The 15,536-nt window shown below is 46.7% G+C and overlaps 1 protein-coding gene across 2 annotated transcripts in view; it reads right to left on the bottom strand.

Moving 5' to 3' along the window:
• scly (selenocysteine lyase) overlaps positions 1 to 6,144 on the bottom strand; it is a 36,406-nt gene extending 30,262 nt beyond the window's left edge. Inside the window, exon 1 of one of the 2 annotated variants that reach the window (XM_070883297.1) lies at positions 5,990 to 6,144. The gene's annotated coding sequence lies outside the window, so the exon portion shown is untranslated. The remainder of the gene's footprint in view (positions 1 to 5,989) is intronic. The other variant, XM_070883296.1, reaches the window with a different exon arrangement.
• Between the last annotated feature and the right edge of the window lie 9,392 nt (positions 6,145 to 15,536).

The following is a 15,536-nucleotide window of genomic DNA, read 5'->3' as shown; positions in this document are numbered from 1 at the left end:
AGTATAAAAGCAGGGAAGTCTTACTACAGTTGTACAGGGTATTGGTGAGGCCACACCTGGAATACTGCGTGCAGTTTTGGCTTCCATATTTACGAAAGGATATACTTGCTTTGGAGGCAGTTCAGAGAAGGCTCACTAGGCTGATTCCGGAGATGAGGGGGGTTGACTTATGATGAAAGGTTGATAGGTTGGGCCTCTACTCATTGGAATTATGAATGAGAGGTGATCTTATCGAAACGTGTATGATTATGAGGGGGCAGAGAGGATGTTTCCACTGATGGGAGAGACTAGAACTAGAGGGCCGCCCATTTAAAACTGAGATGAGGAGAAATTTCTTGAGGGTTGTGGATCTGTGGAATTCGCTGCCTCAGAGAGCTGTGGGAGCTGGGACATTGAATAAATTTAAGACAGAAATAGAGAGTTTCTTAAACGATAAAGGAATAAGGGGTTATGGGGAGCGGGCAGGGAAGTGGACCCGAGTCCATGATCGGATCAGCCATGATCGTATTAAATGGTGGAGCAGGTTCGAGGGGACGTATGGACTACTCCTGCTCCTATTTCTTAGGTTCTTATGTTAAATCATGTTAAAAGGAGCTATAGCTTTAAGAAATCATGAAATGCAATTAAGGTCAATCAGGAACGACTCTCTCTCAGTCTAAGAATAAAAGACGGGGAAATGGTTACATTGGGGAGAGGAAGGAATTGAGAGGTAGGCTGGAAAATACCTACCAACCACTGTCTTAATCGCTGCAAGTAAAGACATGTGAATAAACCTCAATCTAGCCAACGTATCTTTTTCACCCCTGTGCCCTCGGCTTGCATCAACGTGTTGCATCTGAAACAAGTACTGAAACATTTGGTGCCAGAGTACTCCACCAGATCAACTGAGGCAATGATTCCCAAGTGAATGAGCTGTGCATGCAACCAACCAACTCTCAACCCTACCCCACCCACCCGTCTTGGTGTAAACATGCTATTACTTGTGAAAAATCAGCACAATTGGACACCAAAAAACGGGATTATAATGACAATATTTCCCTCTTTAAAAATAAGGTTCAGTGCCTCCAGTGACTATGTTAAGTGATTTACATGCAGCCAGTGTAACACCGCAAATCTACCGCACTTGGCCAAATCACTCAGATAAATGCTGGTTTGCTCATCATTTTACAGAACTATGTCACTTTTAGAAAGTCAGCTGTTACTTAGGGCAATGTTACATGTCCCACCGGCTAAAGGCACCTGTACTACTCGGCATCGCCACCTGTCCCGCTGAATGATTCTACCCGTACGATTCGACCTGTACTAATTCTACCTGTCCCACTGAATGATTCTATCAGTCACGCTATGCAATTCCACTTGTCCTGCTCAGCGATGACACCTGTCTCGCAGGTAACTATAATGATTTTACAAACACAAATGTCAAATGTACCTTCAATTCCTACAGCCAACAATGGGCTTCCTTTCAGTATGAATTCCACAGCACAGTGTAACCGTGTAACCCCAGGTTCCAGCTAAACACTTCTCGCACTGGTTAATATTTTACCAGTTTGAATGTTCTGTACAGATGCAGTTTTCCACCAACCTGCTAAACACCACTCCATATTCTACTCTCATTCCGACTCCTGGTTTACTTCACCTCACCCAGCCATAGGGACTATTTAAATAAAGTAACTAACAAAATGGGAATTAAAACAGAAAGTGGCAGCTCGATATGGTTACTATGGAGGTTTTGCCATCAACATTAGAGCAGTGACAAGCACAGGAGGTGCAGAGGGGAGAATGAGAAAAAGTGTTGAGAGTCAGCACTTGCGTGTGAAGCTGTTTCAGGGGGTAAATATGCCCATCCTGGAGACCTAAACTGCACAGACCTAGAAGGTACTAGGTTCCATCCCCTGTCTGTACCGAGTTAACTAGCGTAACTGATTGGCGGTAGAGCCATTACCACTGACTTCGGCATCCATGAGCTAGGGGTGGAGTGAAAATCGCCACGGTTCCTACTCTCGATTACTCGCCTTTACCTCTTAATTCAGTTTTTTTTTTAAGCACATAAAATGACAATCAGGAACAGACTATTTTCTATAAGTGCATGTGCATAAGATGTCAGGGTGAGACAGAATTGGGCTGTTGAATAGACTGCTGACATTGTCTAATCCCACACGGATAAGGTACTGATCGCACTTTAGTTCGTCAGTGAGTTTTAAAGCGGAGTCGGCTTGGTGGCAGGAAGGTCGATTTCCACGTAAACCCACTGCCAGCAATTGCTTGCAAGGATTCCCTTCTGTAATCTCGATCTCTTGGGAAGCCGTTAACCCCAACTTTACTTGCTTCTTTTTGCCTCTGTTCTCTTTCAATCCACTCTTTGGGTTTCTCCCACTGAGAAACTTCTGTCCTGCAGTTGTAGTAGTATTTTTTGCCTGAAGAGCTGATGTGCTCTGACCAGTCACCAGCAGGTTCATAAGGTGCATCTGATGCTTTACTTGGATTATTACCAGCATTAGAAGAATGTGAATTTGAGCTATGGCGAGTACTGTTATTATGTGAATTCTCCTGTGAAGAATAGCTGGTCCCTCCGTCTCACTCTCTGGCTCGATGCGAGTGTACATCCTCCTTCTGCTCCATGACAACATGCAAGCCGTGATCCTGACCAACGGATCCACCACAGACCCAATCTACGTCTGGACCGGGGTCAAGCAGGGCTGCGTCATCTCGCCAACGCTCTTCTCGATCTTCCTTGCTGCAATGCTCCATCTCATTCACAACAAGCTCCCCGCTGGAGTGGAACTGAACTATAGAACCAACGGGAACCTGTTCAACCTACGTCACCTCAAGGCCAGATCCAAGACCGTCTCAACTTCTGTTGTCGAACTGCAGTCATCATCATCATAGGCAGGCGCTCGGAATCAAGGTACACTTGCTTCCACTCCCAAAGTGAGTTCTTTGATGGCTGAACAGTCCGATAAGAGAGCCACAGACCCTGTTACAGGTGGGACAGATATTCGTCGAGGGAAGGGATTGGTGGGACTGGTTTGTCGCGCGCTCCTTCTGCTGCCTGCGCTTGATCTCTTCACGCTCTTTGCATTGAGACTCGAAGAAAAATAAAGACTTTTATATAGCACCTTTCACAACCATTGGACGTCTCAAAGCGCTTTACAGCCAATGGAGTACTTTTGGAGTGTAGTCACTGTTGTAATGTGGGAAACGCGGCAGCTAATTTGTGCACAGCAGCGAGAGCATTGAAAAACAATCTGTACAGAAACTCGTAGATTTGAGCGGCCTGCTCCAGCAGTGTCACCTCCCTGTACTGGCTGCCATGGGAACACGCGGTGTACAGAAGGCCTGTTCAATTATAACCATAAAAACCACAGGTGGCACACGCCAGCTGGCTGCTGTTGCTGCTCCCCATCCCTTTGGTTTTACTCACTGTTTGTCCACTGCTGATTATTGACTGCCTGCTACTGTTGCCGTTAACATTTCATCATCATCAGCACAGGCAGTCCCTCGGAATCGAGGAAGACTTGCTTCCACTCTTATGAGTTCTTCGGTGGCTGTACAGTCCAATACAAGAGCCACAGTCCCGGTCACAGGTGGGACAGATAGCCGTTGAGGGAAAGGGTGGGTGGGGAGTCTGGTTTGCCGCACGCTCTTTCCGCTGCCTGCGCTTGATTTCTACACGCTCTCGGCGATGAGACTCGAGGTGCTCAGTGCCCTCCCGGATGCGCTTCCTCAACTTAAGGTGGTCTTTGGCCAGGGACTCCCAGGTGTCAGTGGGGATGTTGCACTTTATCAGGAAGGCTTTGAGGGTGTCCTTGTAACGTTTCCTCTGCAAACCTTCGACTCGTTTGCGTGAAGGAATTCCCGAGTAAAGCACTTGCTTTTGGAGTCTCGTGTCTGGCATGCGAACAATGTGGCCTGCCCAGCGGGGCAGATCAAGTGTGGTCAGTGCTTCAATGCTGGGAGTGTTGGCTTGGTTGAGGACACTAATCTTGGTGCTTCTGTCCTCCCAGGGGATTTGCAGGATCTTGTGGAGACATCGTTGATGGTGTCTACTGTACATGGTCCATGTTTCTGAGCCATACAGAAGGGCGGGTATTACTACAGCCCTGCAGACCATGAACTTGGTGGCAGTTTTGAGGGCTGGTCTTCAAATATTCTTTTCCTTAGGCGGCCGAAAGCTGCACTGGCACACTGGAGGCGGTGTTGGATCTCGTTGTCAATGCCTGCTTTTGTTGGAGGCTACCGAGATGTGGGAAGTGGTCCACGTTTCCAGGGCCCTGCCATGGATCTTGATGACTGGGGGACAGTGCTGTGCGATAAGGACAAGCTGGTGGAGGACCTTTGTCGTACTGATGTTTAGTGTAAGGCCCATGCTTTCATACATCTCAGTAAATACGTCGACTATGTCCTGGAGTTCAGCCTCTGTATGTGCGCAGACGCAGTACTGTAGCTTGACGACAGAGGTTGGGGTGGTCTTGGACCTGACCTGGAGGCGGCGTAGGTTGAACAGCTTCCCACTGGTTCTGTAGTTTAGTTCCACTCGAGTGGGGAGCTTGTCGACTGCAAGGTGGAGCATGGCGAGGAAGATTGAGAAGAGGGTTGGGGCGATGACGCAGCCCTGTGTGACCCTGGTCCGGACGTGGATTGGGTCTGTAATGGATCCATTGGCAAGGATCACGGCCTGTATGTCATCGTGAAGCAGGTGGAGGATGGTGACGAACTTTTGGGGTATCCGAAACGGAGGACGCTGCTCCACAGACCCTCACGGTTGACAGTGTCAGAGGCCTTTGTAAGTTCGAGGAAGGCTATGCTGGTGCTGTTCCTGCAGCTGTCGCGTTGCAAAAATCATGTCCGTTGTGCCCCGGATGGGACGAAATCCGCACTGTGACTCCGGGAGAAACTCCTCAGCCTCTGGGAGAAGACTGTTGGAGTACTCAGGCGACAACCTTCCCAGTGGCTGATAACAGGGAGATTCCTCTGTAGTTGCCAGTCGGACTTGTCCCGTTTTTAAAGATGATCACGATCACTGCATCTCTGAGATCTCCTGGCATGCTCTCCTCCCTCCAGATGAGAGCGATGAGGTCAACAGCACCTCTCCGTCATACTTCAGTGCCTCAGCAGCGATTCCATCTGCTCCCGAAGCCTTGTTGTTCTTAAGCTGCCTTATGGCTTTTCCTACCTTGTGCAGTGTTGGGGTTTTACTGAGGTGGTGACGAGTAGCATGCTGCGGGATCCAACCTGACTATGCCTGACCAAATTTTGCTTTTCCAAATGTCCTGTTACAGCTTCTTTAATAATGGACGCCAACATTTTCCCAACCACAGATGTTAGGCTAACCAGTCTATAGTTTTCTGCTTTTTGTCAGCCTCTTTATTTAAAATAGGGGCGTTACATTTGCAGTGTTCAAATCTGCTGGGACCTCTCCAGAATCCAGGGAATTTTGGTAAATTACAACCAATGCATCCACAATCCCTGCTGCTACTTCTCTTAAGACCCTAGGATGCAAGTCATCAGGTCCAGGGGATTTATATGCCTTTAGTCCCATTATCTTACTGAGCACCACCTCCTTAGTGATTGTGTTAAGTTCCTCCCCGCATAGCCCCTTGACTATCCACTGTTGGAAAACTGTTAGTGTCCCGACACTGACTTTTTTGCGGCACTGCTTTTGCTGCCTCCTCCGCTTTGGGGCTACATGGATGTCAATGACACATCGGATTAGGCGGTAGCCCATCCAACATTCGTCAGCTCCTATCACGGTGCGGGTGATGCGCACATCCTTGCGATCCCTGGCTCCGACGATGACAGTTCCCTTGGGAGCTCCCCTGCTGAACAACCTCCATTTGTGGAATTTAAAGCTTCTCGGCAACTTTCCACCCTCAGTCCCCGCCCGCCATGTCCAAACTCCCCCTAGCCCTAACAGATCCAAATACGGAGTTTTAAATACTTAAACCCCAAGTTAAACCCAACCCTGCGAATCCCACAACATGGGGCCTACCTCAGGCTTCCTACCACACCACCCCATCAGCGACAACGACCGGAGTTCTCGATCCACGACACTCCGCCGCCGCCGCGCCCTCAGTCCGTTAATATTTAACCGGCTGTTATCACATCGACAGGGAAGCTCGCTGCCGGGCGCATGCGCAGCGCTTCACCCGCCGAGTTCGCGCCTCCGGTCGCAGTGCCCCCTGCGGCGGGGAGGAGCGCATTACAGAGAGCCAGCAGCGCGCGAGTCCGGCTCCGGCGCAGGACTGAGCCTTCAGCGCCGCCATGTTGCTGAAGGAGAAAGATGGACAACGGTGCGGGTGTTTGGCAGTGGGACAATGGATGAAAACCGGCTCCTGTACCAACCCAACGACATACACGTAGACAGCAGCAGCAAAGGGCGACAATGGAACACGAGTGCTGTCACTGTTTTAAGATAGTGATCATATAAAGGAGGAATGTGGATAAAGGCCTCACGTCCACAGTGCAGGACACCCAATCTGGGTTGGAAAAAGTAGAAGAGAAGATGAAGTAAACCTGTGCATAGTTATGAGGTGACACCAAGTATCACGATTTTAATCACTCCACCATTGGTGGCCATGTCTTCAGCTGCCAAGGCTCTAAGCATCTTTCCTCCTTTAAGTCACTTCTTAAAACCTACAACCACATGCGCAAGAAGTGTCGTCAGCTAGAGGAGCTCAAACTCCAGGTTTCGGAGCTTGAGCAGCAGCTGGCATCACTGCGGGGCATCCGTGAGACTGAGAGCTATGTGGATAGCACGTTTCAGGCGGTGGTCACCCTGCAGCATAAGAGTGTACAGGCAGAGAGGGAACCGGTGACTGTCAGACAGACAAGGAGGACCAGGCAGGTAGTGCAGGAGTCTCCTAGAGTGCATCTCGCTCTCCAACCAGTCCTGGTGAGGGCAATGGTTCCTCTGGGGAGTACATCCAGAGCCAAGTCCATGGCACCATGGCAATAGTGATAGAAGATTCGATAGTTAGGGGAGGAAGATCGTGAATGCAATAGTGATAGGAGATTCAATAGTTAGGTGAACAGACAGGGATTTCTGCATCCACAGATATGATTCCAGTATGTTATGTTGCCTCCCTTGAGCCACGGTCAAAGATGTCACTGAGTGGCTGTAGAACATTCTGAGGGGGGGGAAGGGTGAACAGCTAGAGGTCGCGGTGCATGACATAGGTAGAAAGAGGGATGAAGTCCTGCAGACAGATTTTAGGGAGCTAGGAAAGAAATTTAAAAGCATGACCATAAAGGTAGTAATCTCCAGATTACACATGGTGCCACGAGCTAGTGAGTATAGAAATAGAAGGATAGAGCACATGAATGCGTGGCTGGAGAGATAGTGCAGGAGGGAGGGCTTTACATTCCTGGGATATTGGGACCTATTCTTGGGGAGATAGGCTCAATGCAGGCCGGACGGGTTGCACCTCGACAAATGTCCTCATGGGGGTTTTGCTAGTGCTTGGGGAGTGTTTAAACTAATTTGGCAGTGGGAGGGGTACCAGGATGTAGCATTAGAAAGGAGAAACAAGGTGCACAAAGGATTAGGAGAGACAGGTAGCACTAGAATAAGAAATAGTACTGTATTAGGTAGGGTCAGACTGAGAGAGAATACAAGAAGGTCTACGATAGGTTTGCAGTGCATGTGTGTGAATGCATGATCTATGGTAAATAATGTTGATGAGCTGCAGGTGCAAATAAGCACATGGGAATATTACATAGGATAGGATATACAGCACAGAAACAGGTCATTCGATCCAAACAGTCCATGCCAGTGTTTAAGTTCCTCTCGAGCCTCTTCCTGTCTTTCCTCATCTAACCCTATCAGCATAATCCTTCTCCCTCATATGCTTATCTAACCACCCCTTAAATGCGTCCATACTATTCGCTCCAACCACTCCCTGTGGTAATGAGTTCCACATTCTAACCACTCTCTGGGTAAAGAACATAAGAAAGAACATAAGAAATAGGAGCAGGAGTCCGCCACCTGACCCCTCGAGCCTGCTCCACCATTTAATAAGATCATGGCTGATCTAAGTTTCTTCTGAATTCCCGATTTGATTTCTTGGTGACTATCTTATATTGATGGCCTCATAGTTATGCTCTTCCCCACAAGTGGAAACACTGGGCCCGAAATTGATGGCCTTACCGCTCATTGCCGCCGACTGCCACCCACATTACTCCTCGAGTTGTGGCCAGTGCCACTTTTGATCTGGGCTGGAGCGGGCAGGAGGGGAGAACCGCCGGGAACCGCCCATTGATGTCAGCAGACGGCCAAGTGCCGTAAGTGGACTCCCGCCTGCCGAGATGCCATATTGATGCGGGCGGGAGTCGGCGCCAGAACGGGGGTGGACCGCTGGCTGGAGGCTGGTCTGACCCTGACGGTGAGTATGAAGATCTGAAAAAAAGGTGAGTAAACATTTTATCATTTCTTTCTTTACAGGGACTTACTTGGATGGGGTCTCCTGAAGGTCTTTCGATGTTTTTTTTTAATGATTTTCTTTTTCAGGTCTTCGATCCTCCATGGGTCTGACTCCATCCTCGGCAGCACTTGGGTGGCAAGCGCCTTTCCTGCCGAGATTGGGAGCTCCTGCAGGCTGCCACCCAGATTGGCGGTGTAATTTCCTCTTTTGCCGCTCGCGGATCTTTGAAGGACCTTTTCGATGAAAAACCTGCCCAAAGTACTGTCAGGTACCTCAGCGGCCATCGGCGGTTCTTTGGGCGGCACTTGGCCAGGCAGGGGCCTTCACCAATTTTGGCCCCACTGTCTCTATTCTATCAACACCTTTCATAATTTTAAAGACCTCTATTAGGTCACCCCTCAGCCTTTTTTCAAGAGAAAAGAGATCCAGCCTGTTCATCCTTTCCTCATATATATACCCTTGCATTTCTGGTATCATCCTTGTAAATCTTTTCTGCACCCTCTCCAATACCTCCATATCCTTTTTATAATATAGCGACCAGAATTTTACACAGTACTCCAAATGTGGTTTAACCAAGGTTCAGTACAAGTTTAGCATAACTTCACTACTTTTCAATTCTATCCCTCTAGAAATAAACCCTTGTGCTTGGTTTGCTTTTTTTATGGCCTTGTTAACCTGTGTCAATACTATTAGTGATTTGTGTATTTGTACACCTAGATCCCTTTGCTCCTCTACCCCATTTAGATTCTTATTTTTCAAGTATTATGTGACATTCCTATTTTTCTTACCAAAATGTAATACTTCACATTTATCTACATTGAATTTCGTTTGCCAATTTTATGTCCATTCTGCAAGTTTATTAATGTCTTCTTGTAATTTGTTGCAGTCCTCCTCAGTATTGACTATTCCCTCCAATTTGGTGTTGTCTGCAAATTTAGAAATTGTATTTTTGATTTCAAAGTCTAAATCATTAATATAAATTGTGAACAACAGTGGTCCCAGCACTGATCCTTGTGGAACACCACTACCCACCTTCTGCCACTGTGAATAGCTACCCTTTACCCCTACTCTTTGCTTTCTGCTACTTGTCCCCTGACTCTGCATTCCTTGACCTTATTCATTAGTCTATTATGTGGTACCTTATCGTAGGCCTTTGGAAAATCTAGATAAATTACATCTACTGTGTTACCCTTGTCTATTTTTTCTGTTACCTCTTCAAAAAATTCAACTAGATTGGTCAAGCAAGACTTTCCCTTTTGAAATCCATGCTGACTATTATATTTTTTGTTTTGAGATGTTCTATTTTCTCCTTTAGCAGGAATTCTATTATTTTTTTCTACCACCGATGTTAAGCTGACTGGCTTATAGTTCCCTGGAAATATTCCATCTCCTTTCTTAAATATAGGTATTACGTTAGCTATCCGTCAATCCTCTGGCACTACACCTTTTTCGAAAGAATTATTAAATATGTGTAGTAAAACCTCTGCTATTTCTTCCCTAGATTTAAAAAAAATGTGTGGATGTAATCTGTCCAGACCAGGGGTTTTATCCTCTTTGAGTTTCATTAGTTTAATTAGATTATCTCCTTGTTTTATTTTAAATGCTGTTAACTTATTACTAATATAATTCAGTGTCATCTCCACCTGTTCTATCTCCCTGGTAAATACTGAAGCAAAGTAATTATTTAATATCTCTGCCATCTCTTATTGCTGCCTGTGGTATTACCTTCTGCATCCCTTAGTGGCCCTATTCCCATCCCCACCTTCCTTTTTTTATTTATGTGCCTGTAAAATATTTTACTGTTTTGTTTTATGTTCCTTGATAGTTTAATTTCATAGTTCCTCTTTGCCTTCCTAATTGTTTTTTTGATTTTGCTCCTACACCCTTCATGTTCTCCCTTATCATGCTCTCCCCTGCTGTCCATGTACTTAATGTATGCCTCTTTCCTTACTCTCAATTTTTTCCTTATGGCTTCATTCATCTTTGTTCATTTGATGCCCTGGTGATAATGGAGACTTGGCTCAAAGAAGGGCAGAATTGGGTACTTAATATTCGTGCATATAAGATGTTCAGGAAAGATAGGGAAAGAAAGAAATGAGGTGGGATGGCAGTATTGATTAAGGAGAATATGACAGTGCTGGAGAGAGAGGATGTCCTGGAGGGGTCAAGGACAGAATCTATTTGGTTAGAGTTGAGAAACAAGAGAGGTGCCATTAAAATACTAGGTATATTCTGTAGGCCGCCAACTAGTGGGAAGGATATAGAGGAGCAAATTTGCAGGGAAACTACAGAGAAGTGCAAGAACTATAAAATAGTGAAAATCAGAGACTTCAACTATTCTAATATAGACTTGGATAGTACAAATATTTTGTATTAGTCTTCATGGTAGAAGACACTAAAAACATCCCAATAATGGGTAATCAAGGGGCTATGGGGAGGGAGGAACTTAAAACTATCACAATCACAAAATAAGTAGTACTAGGTAGGATAATGGGAGTAAAAGTGGACAAGTCTCCTGGACCTGTTGGCGTGCATTCTAGGGTCTTAAAAGAAGTGGCTGCAGAGATAGTGGATGCCTTGGTTGTAATCTACCAAAATTCCCTGGATTCTGGGGAGGTCCCAGTATGGAAAACTGCATATGTAACACCCCTATTTAAAAATGGAGGCAGTCAGAAAGCAGGAAACTATAGACCAGTTAGCCTTACATCTGTTGTTAGGAACATGCTGGAGTTCAATATTAAAGAAGCAGTAGCAGGACATTTGGAAAAGCATAATTCAGTCAAGCAGAGTCAGTATGGTTTTATGAAAGGGAAATCATGTTTGTCAAATTTTCTGGAGCTCTTTGAGGATGTAACGAACAGGGTGGATAAGGGGGAACCAGTGGATGTGGTGTATTTGGATTTCCAGAAGGCATTTGATAAGGTGCCACATAAAAGGTTACTGCACAAGATAAAAGTTCACAGGGTTGAGGGTAATATATTAGCATGGATAGAGGATTGGCTAACTAACAGAAAACAGAGAGTCGGGATAAATGGGCCATTTTACGGTTGGCAAACAGTAACTAGTGAAGTGCCACAGTGATTGGTGCTGGGGCCTCAATTATTTACAATCTATATTAATGACTTGGATGAAGGGACCGTGTGTAATGTAGCCAAATTTGCTGATGATACAAAGATGGGTGGGAAAGCAAGTTGTGAGGATGACACAAAAATTCTGCAAAGGGATATAGACAGGCTAAGTAAGTGGGCAAAAATTTGGCAAACGGAGTATAATGTGGGAAAGTGTGAGGTTATCCACTTTGGTAGATAAAATAACAAATTATTATTTGAATGGAGAAAAATTACAAAATGCTGCAGTACAGAAAGACCTGGGGTCCTTGTGCATGAAACACAAAAAGTAAGTATGCAGGTACAGCATTTAATCAGGAAGGCAAATGGAATGTTGACCTTTATTCGAGGGGGATGGAGTATAAAAGCAGAGAAGTCCTACCACAACTGTACAGGGTATTGGTGAGTCCACACTTAGAGTTCCGCGTACAGTTTTGGTCTCCTTATTTAAGAAAGGAAATACTTGGATTGGAGACAATTCAGAGAAGATTCACTAGGTTGGTTCTTGAGATGAGGGGGTTGACTTATGAAGATAGGTTGAGTAGGTTGGACCTATAGTCATTGGAGTTCAGAAAAATTAGAGCTGATCTTATTGAATCATATAAGATAATGAGGAGGCTCGACAAGGTAGATACAGAGAGGATAATTCCACTCACTGGGAATCTAGAACTAGGGAGCATAGTTTCAGAATAAGGAGTCACCCATTCAAAACTGAGATGAGGAGAAATTTCTTCTCTCAAAGGGTTGAAAATCTGTGGAATTCTCTACCCCAGAGAGCTGTGGAGGCAGGGTCATTAAATATATTTAAGACGGAGATAGAAAGATTTTTGAGCGATAAGGGATTAAAGGGTTATGGGGAGCGGGTAGGGAAGTGGAGCTGATTCCATGATCAGATCAGCCATGATCTTACTAATTAGCAGAGCAGGCTCGAGGGGCCAAATGGCTTACTCCTGCTCCAATTTCTTATGTTCTTATGTTCTTAGTAATAGTGTAAAGGGAAGAGACGGGGAAGAATTTCTGAAGTATGTTCAGGAGAACTTTCTTGATCAGTACGTTTCCGGCCCAACAAGGAAGGAGGCATTGCTGGATCTGGTTCTGGGGAATGAGGTGGGACAAGTGGGGCAAGTGTCAGTAGGGGAACATTTAGGGAACACTGATCACAGTATCAAAAGGTTTAGATTAGCTATGGAAAAGGGCAGGGAGCAATCTGGAGTAAAAATACTTAATTGGAGGGAGGCCAATTTTAGTGGGTTGAGAACAGACCTGGGCGGGTAAATTGGAATCAAAGATTGGCAGGCAAAACTGTAATCAAACAGTGGGCTGCCTTTAAAGAGGAGATGGTTTAAGTACAGTCGAGGTAAATTCCCACGCAGGGGAAAGGTTGGGCAACCAAAGTCAGAGCTCCCTGGATGCCGAAAGAGGTCGATAGTAAGATAAAACAGAAAAAGGGGGCATCTGACAGATGTCAGGTTGAGAATACAAGTGAGAACCAAGCTGAGGGAAAATGAATAAGGAAATAAGAGTGGCAAAGGGAGAGTATGGAAATAGATTGGCAACTAACATAAAAGGGAATCCAAAAAGTCTTACATAAATAATAAATGGGTAGTAAGAGGAGTAGTGGGGCAGATTAGACGAAAGTGGAGACATAAGCATGGAGGCAGAGGGCATGACTGAGGTACTAAATTAGTACTTTGCATCTGTCTTCACCAAGGAAGAAGATGCTGCCAAAATCATAGTGAAGGAGGAAGTAGTTGAGATACTGGATGGGATAAAAATTGATAAAGAAGAGGTACTAGAAAGGCTGGCTGTACTTAAAGAAGTCACCAGGACCGGATGGGATGCATCCTAGGATGCTGAGGGAAGTAAAGGTGTAAATTGCGGAGTTACTGGCCATAATTTTTCAATCCTCCTTGGATATGGGACTGGTGCCAGAGGATTGGAGAATTGCAAATGTTACACCCTTGTTCAAAAAAGGATGTAAGGATAAACCCAGCAACTATAGGGCAGTCAGCTAAAAAACAACAACGCTACGGAGTGGATGGAATCCCTGCTGTGGCACTGAAGTATGGCGGAGAGGCACTACTGATGTGAATACACAACCTCATCTCTCTCATCTGGAGGGAGGAGAGCATGCCGGGAGATCTTAGAGATGCAGTGATCGTGACCATCTTTTAAAAAAGGGACAAGTCCGACTGCTATCAACCACTGGGAAAGTCGTAGCTAGAGTCCTCCTCAACCATCTTCTCCCCTTAGCCGAGGAACTCCTCCCGGAGTTGCAGTGCGGATTTCGTCCCCTCCGGGGCACAACGGACATGATTTTTGCAGCGCGACAGCTGCAGGAGAAATGCAGGGAACAGCACCAGCCCTTATACATGGCCGCCTTCGACCTTACAAAGGCCTTTGACACTGTCAACCGTGAGGGTCTATGGAGCGTTCTCCATTTCGGATGCCCCCAAAGCCTGCTCCACGACGACATGCAAGCTGTGATCCTTACCAACAGATCCATCACAGACCCAATTCCGGACCAATGGGAAGCTGTTCAACCTTCGCCGTCTCCAGGCCAGGTCCAAGATGACTTCAACCTCTGTCGTCGAGCTACAGTACGGGGATGACGCCTGCGTCTGTGCACACACACAGTCTGAACTCCAGGACATAGTTGACGTATTTACCGAGGCGTATGAAAGCATGGGCCTTATGCTAAACATTAGTAAGACAAAGGACCTCCACCAACCTGTCCTCGCTGCACAGCACTGCCCACCAGACATCAAGATCCATAGCGTGGCCCTGGACAACATGGACCACTTCCCCTATTTCGGGAGCCTCCTATCAACAAGAGCAGGCATTGACGATGAGATCCAACACTGCCTCCAGTGTGCCAGTGCAGCCTTCGGCCGCCTGAGGAAAAGAATGTTTGAAGACCAGTCCCTCAAAACTGTCACCAAGCTCATGGTCTACAGGGCCGTAGTAATACCCGCTCTCCTGTATGGCTCAGAGACGTGGACTGCGGCAACTACAGAGGAAACTCCCTGCTATCAACCACTGGGGAAGTTGTCGCTAGAGTCCTCCTCAACCATCTTCTCCCCGTGGCCGAGGAACTCCTCCCGGAGTTGCAGTGCGGATTTCGTCCCCTCTGGGGTACAACGGACAAGATTTCTGCAGCGCGACAACTGCAGCAAAAATACATGGAACAGCGCCAGCCCTTATACATGGCCGCCTTCGACCTTACAAAGCCTTTGACCCTGTCAACCGTGAGGGTCTGTGGAGCGTCCTCCGTTTTGGATACCCCCAAAAGTACGTCACCATCCTCCGCCTGCTCCACGACGACATGCAAGCCGTGATCCTTACCAACGGATCCACCACAGACCCAATTCACGTCTGGACCAGTGGGAAGCTGTTCAACCTTCGCCGTCTCCAGGCCAGGTCCAAGACCACTCCAACCTCTGTTGTCGAGCTACAGTACGCAGACGATGCCTGTGTCTGTGCACACACAGAGGCTGAACTCCAGGACATAGTCAACATATTTACCGAGGTGTATGAAAGCATGGGCCTTACGCTAAACATTAGTAAGGAACATGTCCTCCACCAACCTGTCCTCGCTGCACGGCATTGCCCACCAGACATTCAAGATCCACACCGTGGCCCTGGACAACGTGGACCACTTCCCCTATCTCGGGAGCCTCCTATTAATAAGAGCAGGCATTGATGACGAGATCCAACATCGCCTCCAGTGTGCCAGTGCAGTCTTCGGCCACCTGAGGAAAAGAGTGTTTGAAGACCAGTCCCTCAAAACTGTCACCAAGCAGGTATTACTACGATCTACAGGGCCATAGTAATACCCACCCTCCTGTATGGCTCAGAGATGTGGACCATGTACCTCAAGTCGCTGAAGAAATACCACCAGCGATGTCTCCGCAAGATCGTGCAAATCCCCTGGGAGGACAGACACACAAACATTAGCGTCCTCGTCTAGGCCAACATCCCCAGCATTGAAGCACTGACCACACTTGAT

This window comes from Pristiophorus japonicus, chromosome 6 (assembly GCF_044704955.1).
Source record: "Pristiophorus japonicus isolate sPriJap1 chromosome 6, sPriJap1.hap1, whole genome shotgun sequence".
NCBI lineage: Eukaryota > Metazoa > Chordata > Chondrichthyes > Pristiophoridae > Pristiophorus > Pristiophorus japonicus.
Note: the sequence above shows the minus strand (reverse complement) of the source record. Positions and strands in the feature narration are given on the sequence as shown.